This window comes from Dipodomys merriami, unplaced genomic scaffold (assembly GCF_024711535.1).
Source record: "Dipodomys merriami isolate MVZ:Mamm:240054 unplaced genomic scaffold, mDipMer1.0.p SCAF_70, whole genome shotgun sequence".
NCBI classification, from domain to species: Eukaryota; Metazoa; Chordata; class Mammalia; order Rodentia; family Heteromyidae; genus Dipodomys; species Dipodomys merriami.
In genome coordinates, this window is record NW_027206291.1 from 4,851,863 (window position 1) to 4,865,648 (window position 13,786).

Genomic DNA, 13,786 nt, shown 5'->3' on the forward strand with positions numbered 1-13,786 from the left:
GCTGGGCACCCGTGGCTCACACCTGTAGTCCTAGCTACTCAGGAGGCTGAGATCTGAGAATTGTGGTTTGAAGACAGCCTGAGCAGGAAAGTCTGTAAGACTCTTATCTCTAATAAACTACCAAAAAAGCCAGAAGTGAAGCTATGGCTCAAGTGGTAGAGAGTTATCCTTGAGCAAAAGACGCTCAGGGACAGCATTCAGGCCTTCAGTTCAAGCCCCAGGATCTGCCAAAAAAAAAAAAAAAAAAGAAAGAAAACAAACTTCTGATTCAGTAGGCTTGGGTCTCCTCTCACCCCCAGGTCTTCTTCTGAGTGAATGTTAAGCCAAATTCCTCTCCCCACTGACTTCCTGATCCTTCAAAAGCAAAATGCCCTTGTCTGTTCAAGGTCCTTGAAACAGGGGATCCCGGACACTGACTGTCATCTCTACTTGAGGACTGCAACAGGACAGTGACTGGAGCTGACACAGTTGTATTGCGCTGGTCTTGGTAAATGACCCGGTAGTCATCATTGTCCTCAGACCAGCGTTTGTGCCAAGAGCATGACAAGTGACCTTCATCTCAGCCAGAAGAGCATCAAGTTTCTGGAGGGGAAAGGTTGGTTCTGGCTCAGGGCTGGACTATAGGGGCATAGACCCAGGCCCAGAACAAGGTACCTAGGATCTGTCTTAGACCCCTGTGGTTCCTGCTGGCATTAGCATCCCTAGGAGGAACCCCAGATGCTCCAGTGGAGCATGGTCTTGTTTTCTCTTTGCTGTAATAAATGACACAATTGTGGCAGCCTGAGCCACAATTGTAACCCCTCCAGTACTCTCAGTAGATTGGCATCTCCTCCTCCATGGAGCCCACAGGGCAAAATCAAGATTGGGTGACCTAGGCTCAAGGCTCTCAAGCCTCTGTGCTGTTGTGAGTGTAGGGAGGCCTCAAAGTCCTGGGGATATAACCTCCACATTTATTTGGTTGTTTGTTTGGTCTGGTCAGTCCTGGGACTTGAACTCAGGGCCTGGGCACTATCCCTGAGCTTCTTTTGCTCAAGGCTAACATTCTACCACTTGAGCCATAGCACCACTTCTGGCTTTTTTTTTTTTTTGCTTATGTGGTGCTGGGGAATCGATCCCAGGGCCTCATGCATGCAAGGCAAGCGCTCTACCACTGAGCCACCTTCCTAGCCTCCTGGCTTTTTTTTTTTTTTTTTGTCAGTCATACTACCTGAACTCTGGGCCTGGGCGCTATCCCTCAGCTCTTCAGCTCAAGGCTAGTGCTCTACCACTTGAGCCACAGCACTACTTCCGGCTTTTTTCTTCTTATGTGGTGCTGAGGAATTGAACCCAGGGCCTCATGCATGCAAGGGAAGCACTCTACCACTAAGTCACATTCCAGCCCTACCCTCCATTTTTGGAGCTGGCAAGGAATATGTCATTCCTTTCACTTAAAGAGTTTCTTCTGCCTATAGGTGGATGTTTCTGCTAGGGACAGGTGGGATGTCATGGGCTACTGATACTCCAGGACCTGGATGGGAAGGCCCACACAGGACCCTTAATTGGATCCCTCCTGCAAAGGCACCACATCCATAGCTCCGAGGGTTGGAGATGAGAGTCTCTGTGCCTAAGAGCCTAAGCACCACATAGTGCCAAGTCCTGAAATCTGTTTGGGGCCAGGCCACAAGCATCTCAACTGAGACCTGTTAATACCCAGTAGGGTCACAGAGTTCCTGGTGCACAGTGATGGGTCTTAGGGGATAGGTCCTATCCCTTAAGACAACTAAAGGCCCCAGAGCATTGTCCTGTGAGGTAATCCACCCCACCCTCTGAAGAGGTATCATACCTGGGTAGCTGCTCGGTGGGGATGCCCTGGGGAATATAGGAGGGGGCAATGTAAGGGGGTAGCAAAGACTCCATAGGCAAGACTGTGGATCAGATTTCCGGATTAACTGGTTTTTCAAGAGAAACTAAGGGTCAGGCACCAGTGGTTCATGCCTGTAATACTAGTCAGGAGGCTGAGATTTTAGGATTGTGGTTCAAAGTCAACCCTGGGCAGGAAACCTGTGAGACTGTTATCTACAGTTAACTAAAAACTCAGAAATGAGTCCTAGCTCAAGTGGTAGAGCTCTAGCCTTGAACAAGAAAGCTCAGGGATAGCACGTAGGCTCTGATTCAAGGCCCAGGACCAGTATAATAAACAAACAACTAAATAAATGCTACCACATCCAGCCCTCCCAGTTCCTGCAAGGCTACTGGGACCACCAGCCCCAGTAACCATCTGAAACACATCCAGTGCCATCCCTTGAGAGCCCCCAAACTCCTGGCTAGCACACCTGTGCCTACAGTTTTCCTCATCCCAGATTATAAGTCAAGTGAAGACCTACTCAGGCCAGGCCAGGGTGACAGAGAACTTCTGAGCCTAGCTAAGAATATTCAGCACTGATAGCTCCCTCTCCACCCTCCTCCCTTCCCCCCAGTCCCTGGTTGACTCCATTTACCTCTAACAGGTCTGATTGCCCCAACCATGCTCATTATCAGTCCTTATACAACCATGGAGGCCAGCAGAGAATATGTGCTGAGCCCCAACTGTTTCTCCTAGACCATGGATTATGGTGCTACAGTCAGTCTCATGGCCAAGACAAGTGCTGGCCAGAGAAGCGAGCCATCCCTCAGTTTACCTGCCATGCAGAGGGAGGCCTCTGACTCCAGGCTGGAAAGATGACACTAGGCAGCTGGCTGGGTACTCCCTGTACCTGAGCCACGGCTCTGCACATGGACTTTCTCCCTGACCCAGCAGCACCCAGCACAGCCCAACCTGGCTGCCCCACCCTGGTGTAGTGAGTCAGCTCCATAGACTTTGCTGCCTGCTACACACTCTGGGCTAAGCCTAGTCCATGGCCTTTAACCTGGCAGGGGTGGGGGACTCCCAGGAAATGTCAACTGGCCTTATACTGCCCCATGTCACTTTTGAAATGCACCAGGTTTGGGGTAGAAAGCTGATGTCACCTCTTTCAGTTTCAGTTAGGAACGGGACAAGGCCAAGTCTTGAAGGAGGGCCCTCACATCCAGTCTGAGATCATTGCTCTAGTAGTATAAGGGTATGGGAGGGTTTATAGCAAGTCTCCAGGTCTTCCACAGAAAGATGTGGCTCTTCAATCCTAGGTGTGTAGGTTCATGAGATCTGGTGAAAGGTTGTACCCAACACAGGTGACCTAACACATGGATGGACTTGAAGTTGTCCAGGAATATGGGGTCTACCCCAATTTTCCCCCTGCACTCCATGCACTACAGAAGAGCCAAGTAATGCCTCCCCACTGTACCATCCCCCCAAGTCATACAACAGATAGGGCCTCCTAGCTGTTCCCAGAGCCTCAGCAGCAATACCAGCACTGGGGGTCTAGTGGGCAACATGTACACTATACAGAACATTTTCCTGCTGGCTTCCTCTACAGATGTAGGCTTGGCCTCTAAGGACTCTGAGAACCTGTCATCAGGAAAACAGAGACCTCAGGAAGTCCACAGGAGAGCCAGGGCAGGGCATGTGCAGCCCACACCACTGCCTCACCCAGGATGGACTTTTAGGGAGAAGCCACTAAATGGATATCTCAAAAGAGCCACCAGGCACCCTCTGAGCCACACCTGCATCTACACACACACACACACACACACACACACACAGCCCAAGGATGCCCCTTCAGCAGAAGTCCAAATTCCCCTCAGGGCACTTCCTATCAGACCTTTGACTAGGAAGAATCTTCCTGGGCAGAGCTATGCTAAGGGCTGGGGTTAGAGGTAGCACCACTTCTGCTCTCTGGCTGGGACCTCAGGACATGCACTCCTGGTAGGAGCTGGCTATAGGTTTAGGCTTATGGTCCATTCTCAACCCTGTATATTTTAACATTTCAACAAATGGGCTTTGGGGGCTGGGAATGTGGCTCAGTGGTAGAGTGCTTGCCTAGCATGCATGAAGCCCTGGGTTTGATTTGTCACTACCACATACACAGAAAAAGCTGGAAGTGGCGCTGTGACTCAAGTGGTAGAGTGCTAGCTTTGAGCAAAAGCATCTCAGGGACAGTGCCCAGGCCCTGAGTTCAAGCCTCAGGACTGGCAAAAAAAAAAAAAAAAAAAAGTGGGCTTTGGAAGGCCTTGGATAGGCCTTGTTTTCAAAGGCGTAATCCACACACTAAGAAACTCACGGGCTGGGAAGGTGCCTCAGTGGTAGAGCGCTTGCCTTGCATGCATGAGGCCCTGGGTTTGATTCCTCAGCACCACATAAGCAAAAAAAAAAAAAAAAAAAGCCGGAAGTGGCACTGTGGCTCAAGTGGTAGAGCACTAGGAGCTGAAGAGCTGAGGGACAGCGCCCAGGCCCAGAGTTCAGGCCCACGACCGCACCCAAAAAAAAAAAAAAGAAAGAAATTCACCTATAGCCAGGTGCTGGCGGCTAATGCCTGTAGTCCTAGCTATTCAGGATGCTGAGATCTGAGGATTGCTATTTGAAGCCAGCCCAGGCAGGAAAAAAAGTCTGTGAGACTCTTATTCCAAATCGCATGCACACACACGTGCACGCATGCACGCACGCACACACACACACACACACACACACACAGAGCCAGAAGTGAGATTGTCAATCACGTAGTAGAGCACTAGCCTTGAGGGGAAAAAAAATTCACCTGCATACAACTCACTGGTATCAGTATGTTGTGAGTTATACATCCCCTCTAATTCTAGAATATCACATCACCCCCAAAAAGGAAGCCCCATGAGCAGCTATCCTATCCCTTCCCCAGCTACTATAACATAGCACCCTGTGTCTAGATTTAATAGCTCTGTATGTTTCCTATCAATGAAGTCCCACATTGTGGGGCCTTCTGTGTCTAGTTCTACTGGGTATCATATTTTCCAAGTGCACCCAGGGCATTGTAGATAAAGTGATTTAATCTTTTCCCTGTGACAAGGTCCAGCAAGCCCAAAGCACACAAGTGATAGGCACTCCAAATCCCAGTCTCCTCTGGGGTTCTGGCTCTGCCCTTACCTGAGCTACAGCCCCAGGAGCAGGTGACCATACTTCCCAGGTAGAGAAGCAAGGTGACCCAAAGAGAAAGCAGTCATCATAGGCAGTGACCCTGAGAAAGTCCACTCTTCAACCTAAGCCAATTAGGCCACAGAAGCAGGACTCTGGAAGGGGTAATTCAGATCCAAGGGGCAAAATGGGTCCACCCACACAGCTAGCTGGGAGCAGGGGCAGCTAGGACCAGAGGGTCTGGGTGACCTTGCCCTCAGGTTGCGCAGTGGTTGGCCACACCCCAGCTCTCCCCATGTGCTGTCTCACCACAAAGCACTCAGTTGTGGAAAGTTGCTGGAGCTTCTCCAAGCCTTGTACACACGCATACAAGGGCAACATACTTGCCTACATGACATACACACATGCAAGGGTGCACACATATGCACCCAGTGTATATATACATGACACTGATTCCTTCGTGTAAGTCTGTACACACAAAATGTGCATGCAGCCATACACACACACACACAAACGTGTGTGCATGCGTGCCTCACAAATCCTGGGGCGATGGGAGAGGGACTTCCTCCACATACTCCACTGGGATAGCCTCCCCATATGCTGACACTTTCAGATTATATCACAACCCCCAATCATGGAAAAGTGGCCTATCCCACCCTTGATGAGGGGCCTCTGGGGGAGGCAACCAAGACTGGGCCCCTTTTTCTACACAGTTGCCTCTTTATTCTCTCCCTGGGTCAGTGTTTCCTGCCAGACTTGCTGGAGGGGTGTCTGTGACATAGCTGGAACTGGAGCCAGAACCAAGCTGAGCTGTTCACACCCACCTAGGGGGTGCAGGGACCAGCCTCTAGGCTATGGCTAACACTGGCCAGGCATAGGCTCTCTGGGCCTCAGTTTCCCCACAAGGCTGGAAGAACACAGGACATTCTCCTGTATGCCTACCCCCACCTCCATCCAGACCTGCTCAGATTCCAAAGCTGACGGTCTGCTGTCTGGGCCCCCAGGGCTTGGCCACACCCCTGTCTGCCACAGCCCTTCTCCCAGCTGTTCTAGGCAGGTGAGAGCAGGTGAGAGGAAATCTTCAAGGATCACCAATGAATCAAAGCACCCTCCCCCAACTTCAATTATACCCACCCTGCCAGGAGGCTCAAGACCACCCCCTGCTTTCCTCAGTCCTACCTACCACAGGTCTAAAGCTCACAAAAGGCCTTTGAAGGCACCAAGGGCAAACAGTACTGGTGCCCCACCTCTGGGGGCCCTCCCCTGGGAAAATACAGCATGAGGACAACCAGGAAACTGGTGATCAAGATGGTGCTTGGGAAGAGAGAGTCAGCCAGGGATCTAGCCCCCTGACAGAGTGAAGCTAAGCGTGGGCAGTACAATCCCCGGGGGGCAGAAAGAGGGAGGGAAAGTCAGGGCAGGGTCTGGCTATATGCTGGCAGGAAGGGCTTGGCTTGGACAGTTCGCTGTCACTTTTTTGAAGCCAAAAGGCAATGTCCCTTGGGACCTCTCTGGAATTTCCATACCCCTCATAGGCAGGGCCGTTTGTTCCACAACCCTTGCTAAGCTCCCACTGTGATCTGACCCCCATCTATTCACCAGGCTCCAGGACCTGACACCTCACCTGACAGCAGGCCCTCAGCTCCAGTCAGCCCAACATTGATCCCCTTTACCACATTGGAAAACACTGCCCTCTGAACTGTCAGCAAGCACCAACACAGGCACTCACCACTCACAGGATACAACAGATGGCACCAAATGTCCCCAGGCAGGAAGGACATTCCCATCCCACAACAGGCGGACCCACAGGCATTCCAGGAAGCAGAATGAGGGAATGTCCCATCACAGTTTACAGACTCAGGTTGGTTTGGTTTTTGTTGGTGGCAGTTGTTTTGGGTTGGTTTTTTTTTTTGCTTTGTTTTTAATTTTCCAAATGTTAATGACTTCATCTAGGTAGACACCCCAGCTCCGCTGCCTCTAGACTCATGGAGACTCTAGCTGACTCTCCATAGCATTCCCCAATTTTAGCTGAGCCTCATTTCCAGGCATTGAGGTGGTGGCCAGACCCACCAGGCAGGCCTCCCCTGTCTGATCCACCCAACTCTATGCCTCTGTCCGTTGCCCTCCCAGGGTGATCACTGGAATCCCAGTTTCGATGTGACTCCAGCCACACTCCTATCCCATACAGTGAGGACAGCACAGGCCTGACTAACACCAGTGAGTTCCCACCAACCTGGGTGACTCACTGCCCCCAGAAACTCAGCGAAGAGGCATTTCTGTCCCTTCTGGAGGGCTGGGGAAGTGGAAGCCCACAGAAGAGGGGACCCTAGAGGAGAGCAGTACTCCAGGACAGGGCAGAAGGGAGACAGGAGACCCCAAGCAACCTGGGGTCAAAGATCACTGAACAAGAGATCAGAGGTTAGGAGAGCAAAGATGGATGGAGTATGTACTCCCTTCCCAAGGAGAGACCAGAGACTATCGGGGAAAAGCAAGCTCTGGGTCATGGGGGGGAAGGGGGGAGGCGGAGGGGAGTCTCGGTACGGTCCAAGGTTGGTCATCAGAAAAAAAATATAAAGGCCGGGGATCAATAAGGAACATGACATAGGAGTCACTGAAAAAAAGCAGAGCTGGAAGGAATGAAAAGTTGAGGGGTCTGGGGGAAGGCTGGGGTCAACCGGGCGAAGGCAGGTTTGCGGGGCGCACGGCGGAGGGAAAGCCAAAGTTCACTATCGGAACGGGGATAACGGCGGAGCGAGGGATCAATTTTTGAGGAGGACAGCGCGGGGGGTGGGGGGGTCCAATGCCAGGCAGGGTCAGAGTTCACTCAGGAGGGGGTCGCGGCGGAGGGCGGGATCAGAGTTCACCACCGAGGAGGTCGCGGCAGGAGGCAGGGGTAAAGGTTGGCGGCGGAGGGCGGAGGGCGGGGGTCGCGGCGCGGGGCGGAGCCAAGGCCTGCGGAGGGCGGGGCGGGCGGGGGTCGTAGCCGCGCTCGCCCCCGCCGCGCGGTCCCGGAACCCCCATCCCGAGGAGCCGGAACTTGTCTCGGGACGCGGCCGGCGGCGAGGAGCGCAAGGCCCAGGCGAAGCAAAGCGCACCGAGGCCTGGCAGGGGGAAAGTCCAGACAGAGCCGGGGAGGGGGTCGCCGCCGGACGCCTCACCTCGAGCCCGGGTGCGGCTGGGGACGAAACCTGCGGCGCCTCAGTCGTTCGGAGCCGATCGGCAGCCGCCGCTCACTTCCGGGTTTGGGCCGCCATCTTGGGAGCCCCGCGCACTTCCGGCTTATGCCGTGAGGGGGCGGGGCGGGGGCGTGGCCTCCCGGAGGCGGGACTCCGCGCGCTACTGCATACGCCGTGGTTTCGCGCTCAGCCTGTTTCTTTTTTTTTTTTTTTTTCTTTTTTGCCAGTCCTGGAGCTTGAACTCAGGGCCTGGGCACTGTCCCTGAGCTTCTTTTGCTCAAGGCTAGGAGCTCTAGCACCAGTTCCGGCTTTCTCTGTTTATGTGGTACTGAGAATTCGAACCCAGGGCTTCATGCATGCTAGGCAAGCATCCTCAGTCCTCATTTTCCTTCTTTGGGACACGTAGATGAACTTGGCCCTACTTTGCAGTGTGATTCCGTTTCCCCTTCCTCAGTCTCCCTCCATGCCTTTGCACACTCACTCTGACCCCAAACCAGTTACCCTAGCCTAGCCTCTCCTTGCATCCTTCCCTGCTCTCCCCTGAAAGTTCAAGGCCCTGCACTGCGATGTTTCCCTCCCGGAATATAGTCCTGAGGCTCCCCAACATGACGACACACATGAAGGTCCCATAATACCCTGGGGTCCTCACCCAAGGGTCCTTTGGGACATGGCCGTTGGATCTCTGGGTCCTTCACTTGCAACCACCCAATGCACTGTCAGGATTTGCCTTATTGCAAGATAGAGAGTAGAATTCTGTTAAGGAAGCCAAGGAAGGTGCCTCAGGGCAATGTTCTGTGCTTTAGCCCATTAGACCCAGTGGGGTGGGCAGGACCAGTTCAGGCAGATCCAGTGTAGGAGGTACCAACCCCTTCCCAACTGAGTTGCCTGACCACATTACATGGACCCAGCTCTTCTGTCCCTATTCCAATCCCTGAATGAACCTTTTTTTTTTTTTCCCTGAGGGTGAGGGTGGGGTGGCTTGAACTCAAGGCCTGGCACTGCCCCTTAGCTTTTTCACTCAAGGCTGGTGTTCTACCACTTGAGCACAGCCTCATTTCTAGCTTTTTTCTAAACAATTACATATGAGAGACTCATAGGTTTCTTGCCTGGCCTGGCTTCCAAAGGCAATCCTCACATCTCAGCCTCCTGAGTAGCTAGGATTACAGCATGAGCCATTGGTGCTGACTGAATTGGACTTTAACATCTGTAACCTTGTTTATTCAATGTACTCTTCTAGATGCTGTTCTCTATCTAACCTTGGGCTAAGAAAAGCCAGTGCCCCAAGAAGATACTGTTCTTTCTCTTGCCCTCAGGAAGCCGGCTGTCTAAGTTATGAAAGAGCCAGTGTCAAACGAGAACAGAAGACACTGTACAAAAGGAAATGTACTCATTACCTGACTCACATAATTGTAATCCCTCTGTACATCACTTCTATAATAACATTAAGTAGGGGCTGGGAAGGTGGCTTAGTGGTAGCGTGTTTGCCTTGCCTGTATGAGGCCCTAGGTTCAATTCCTCAGCACCACATAAGCAGAAAAAGTCGGAAGTGGCACGGTGGCTCAAGTGGCAGAGTGCTTACCTTAAGCTGAAGAGCTGAGGGACAGCACCCAGGCCCAGAGTTCAGGCCCCATGACCAAGAACAAAAAAAAAAAAAAAAAAAAAAAGGTGGGGGGAACTCAGTGGTAGAGTGCTTGCCTCGAATGCATGAGGCCCTGGGTTCAATTCCTCAGCACCACATAAGCAGAAAAACCTGGAAATGGCGCTGTAGCTTAAGTGGTAGAGCGCTAGTCTTGAGCTGAAGAGCTGAGGGACAGTGCGCAGGCCTAGAGTTCAGGACTCATGACCAACCAAAAAAAATAAATAAATAAAAGTAAATTAAAAGAAAAAAAGAGCCAGTACCAGACATGATCAAGCCTGAAACCTAAGGGTGAGTAGTCTCTTTTCTGAGGCTTGAATTTAGGGCCTGGATGCTGTCTCTTAGCTGCTTTGCTCAATGCTGGCACTCTGTACTTGAGCACAGTTCCATTTTTGGCCTTTTGCTAGTTAATTGGACTTTCCTATCTGGGCTGGCTTCAAACCTAAAATGGCAGCCTCCTGAGTAGTTAGGATTACAAGCATGAGCCACCAGTTCATTCATTCGTTCATTCCTTCCTTTCTCCTTTGTTTTTTATTTTGTATTGCCAGTCCTGGGGTTTGAACTCAGGTCCTGGGTACTGTCCTTGAGCTCAAGGTTAGCACTCAACACTTGAGCCACAGTGCCACTTCTGGCTTTTTCTGTTTATGTGGTACTGAGTAATCAAAACCAGGGCCTGGGCACTGTCTCTTAGCTTCTTTTGCTCAAGGCTAGCACTCTACCACTTGAGCCACAGTGCCACTTCTGGCTTTTTCTGTTTAGGTAGTACTGAAGAATCAAACCCAGGGCTTCATGCATGCTAGTCAAGCACTCTACCACTAAGCCACATTCCTAGCCCCTCCCTTTCTCCCTTTCTCCTTTTCTTTTTCTCTCCCTTTCTGTCTCCCTTTCTCTTCCCTCCTTTTCTATTCCTTCCTTCCTTCTTTCCTGCCTTCCTTCCTTCCTCCCTTCCTTCTTCCCTCCCTCTCTCCCCATCTCTCTCTCTTTCTTTCTTTCTTTCTTTCTTTCTTTTTTTTTTTGTTGGTCATAGGGCTTGAACTCAGAGCTTGGACACTGTTCCTAAGCTCTTGAGACTAGTGCTCTACCACTTGAGCCACAGCTCTACTTCTGGTTTTTTGGGGATAATAGAAGATAAAAGTGTCTCACAGATTTCCTGCTTGGACTGGCTTTGAACTGTGATCCCCAGATCTCAGCCTCCTGAGTAGTTAGGTTTACAGACATGAGTCACCAACACCTGGCCTGCCTGCCTTTCTTTCTTTCCTTCTTTTTCCTTTCTTTCTTCTTTCTTTCACAGTACTAGGGAATCAAACCCAAGGTCTTGTATATGTTATGTTGAAACTCTTTTTGAAAGTTAATGAAAAGCAGTTAACATCCAGCTTTGTTACACACGCGCACACACACACACACACCCATTTGGGAAATGGATAGTGTCCAGTCACATTTGTCATTTCTTCCCAAACAGAGAGCTTCACAATTTTCAAGGTTCCATGAGAAATGAAAACACTGGCCCCTAGTCAGTCCCCTCACATTGGGCCCCTCTAACCACAGTGCCACAAGTGGTTCAGATGGAGTCTCACACTCTCTCAAAGCCTGCCCTGCTCCTATGGTGACCCTCTCAGCTAGGAACCAGTGTTGCCTTCATTTCCTAAGGAAGAAAACTGAGGTGTAAAAGGGTCCCGGAGCTGACTCCAAGTCACTAATAAGATGAAGAAAAGTGTGATTGTAATCCTTGCCACGTCATGTCCACTTCAGAAAACCATGAGGTCTCAGTGGGTAATTTTGTCTGAAATGGGGGCAGTTTGCCTGGGTCAGGGTACGTCTAACCATCTCAGATTCTTCAGGAGTCTGCCAAATCAGAGGATGTCTACACAGTTAGTCAGATATGGGGATTTCCAAGAAGGAATCACAAGAGGTGGCCGTAGAGCAGGAGGGACCCAGCACTGAGCATTGTCCCTGCTGCCAGGACAAACTGGGCTGTAGAACAAGAGTTGGATTTTTTTTTTTTTTTTTTTTTTGCCAGTCCTGAGGCTTGAACTCAGAATCTGGGCACTGTCCCTGAGCCTCTTTGTGTTCAAGGCTAGCACTCTACCACTTGAGCCACAGTTCCAATTCTAGTTTTTGACTGGATAATTGCAGTCTCAAGGAGACTAGCTTCTTCAGTGCTGGGAACGTGCCAGGAGCCACCACAGGGCTGGATCATGCTCCTCTCCTGCCTGCCAAAGTCTCTGGATAGCAAGATGGGCATCACTCAGATGCCCTGAGGCTGGGCTCCTACTAGCTTCAAATCATGATCCTCAGATCTCAGCCTCCTGAATAGCTAGGATTACAGGCATGAGTCACCAGCACCTGGCTAAAGAGTACTTTTTTTTTTCTTTTGCCAGTCCTGGGGCTTGAACTCAGGGGCTGGGCACTGTCCCTGAGCTTCTTTTGCTCAAGGCTAGCACTCTACCACTTGAGCCACAACACCACTTCTGGTCTTTTCTGTTTATGTGGTACTGAGGAATGGAACCCAGGGCTTCATGCATGCTAGGCAAGCACTCTGCCACCAAGCACATTTACAGCACCACTTCTGGTTTTCTGATGCCTAATTGGAGATATGAGTCTCACAGAATTTCCTGCCCAGGCTGGCTTTGAACTATGATTCTCAGATCTCAGCCTCCTGATTAGCTAGGATTACAAGTGTGAGCCAGTGGCCCTAGCATTTTTTTTTAAGATAAGAGTCTCACAGACTGTCCTGTTTGGGCTGGTTTTGAACTGTGATTCACCTATCTCGACCTCCTGAGTACTAGGATTATAGGCATGAGCCACCAGTGCCCAACTTTGTAGGGTTTTTTTTTTTTTTTTTTTGTCAGTCATGGGCCTTGAACTCTGGGCCTGGTGCTGTCCCTGAGCTCTTGAGCTCAAGGTAAGTGCTCTACCACTTCAACTTCTGGTTTTCTGGCAGTTTATTGGAGATAAGAGTTTCATGGACTTTTCCTGCCTGGGCTGGCTTTGAACTGTGACCCTCACATCTCAGCCTCCTGAGCAGCTAGGATTACAGGTGTGAGCCAACGGCGCCCAGCTGTTTTTTGTTTGTTTGTTTGTTTTTAAATAGGCTCTCACTATGTATCTTGCCTGGAACTCATGATTCTTCTGCCTCAGCCTCTCCAGTACTGGGATTACACGTGTGCACTATGGCTCAAGTCCACCAAATAGCACCCAGCCTTGTAAAATTATCTCAAACAGCAAGACACTCCTGAAGGCCATTACTAAGGAGATTGTTGGGCCCTCACTTGTCCATCCTGGAGCACGACCCCAGCCTCAGTTTCTCTTCTGAGTGATTCCCCTCTTGTTATCCAGAGACTTTGGCAGGCAAGAGAGGAGGATGATCCAGCCCTGTGGTGGCTCCTGGTACCAGTTCCCAGCCCTGAGCAGGTGAGGTGGGGCAGGTGAGCCCGCCTGGCCCAGCCCCATGGAGAGGGCTGGGAAAAAGGAGCTACTTCCTGTTTCTCCACATTATGGAAAGTCCCAGTGATCCCGGGCCCAGTAGGAGCCCCTCCTTGCCCACAGCCCCCTGCCCACTTCTGCTTTCTACACCCACTTCCTCTCTCTACTCAACCTGGCATTGCCTCTTCCTCCTCCCCTCTACTACCCTCTTTTTCTCTCCTTTTCAAACTGCTTTTGGACCTTCCAGGCATGCAGAAGAGACACCAATGGCTTACACATGTATCCCTAGCTATTCAGGAAGCTGAGATCTGAGGATCCTGGTTCAAAGTGAACTTAGGCCAGAAAGTCCATGGCACTCTTCTCCAGTTAACCAGCAAAAATCCAGAAGTAAAAGTGTGGCTCAAGTAGTAGAGCACCAGACTTGAAAGAAAAAGCTGAGTTTAAGCTCCAGTACCAACACACACAGGAAGGAAGGAAGGAAGAAAAGGAAGGAAGGAAGGAAGGAAGGAAGGAAGGAAGGAAGGAAGGAAGGAAGGAAGGAAGGAAGGAAAG

General features: G+C 50.9%; 1 protein-coding gene across 2 annotated transcripts in view; it reads right to left on the bottom strand.

Moving 5' to 3' along the window:
- Sbno2 (strawberry notch homolog 2) overlaps positions 1-8,252 on the bottom strand; it is a 72,007-nt gene extending 63,755 nt beyond the window's left edge. For both annotated transcript variants that reach the window (XM_070008473.1, XM_070008475.1), the window contains exon 1: positions 8,158-8,252. The gene's annotated coding sequence lies outside the window, so the exon portion shown is untranslated. The remainder of the gene's footprint in view (positions 1-8,157) is intronic.
- Positions 8,253-13,786: the final 5,534 nt, after the last annotated feature.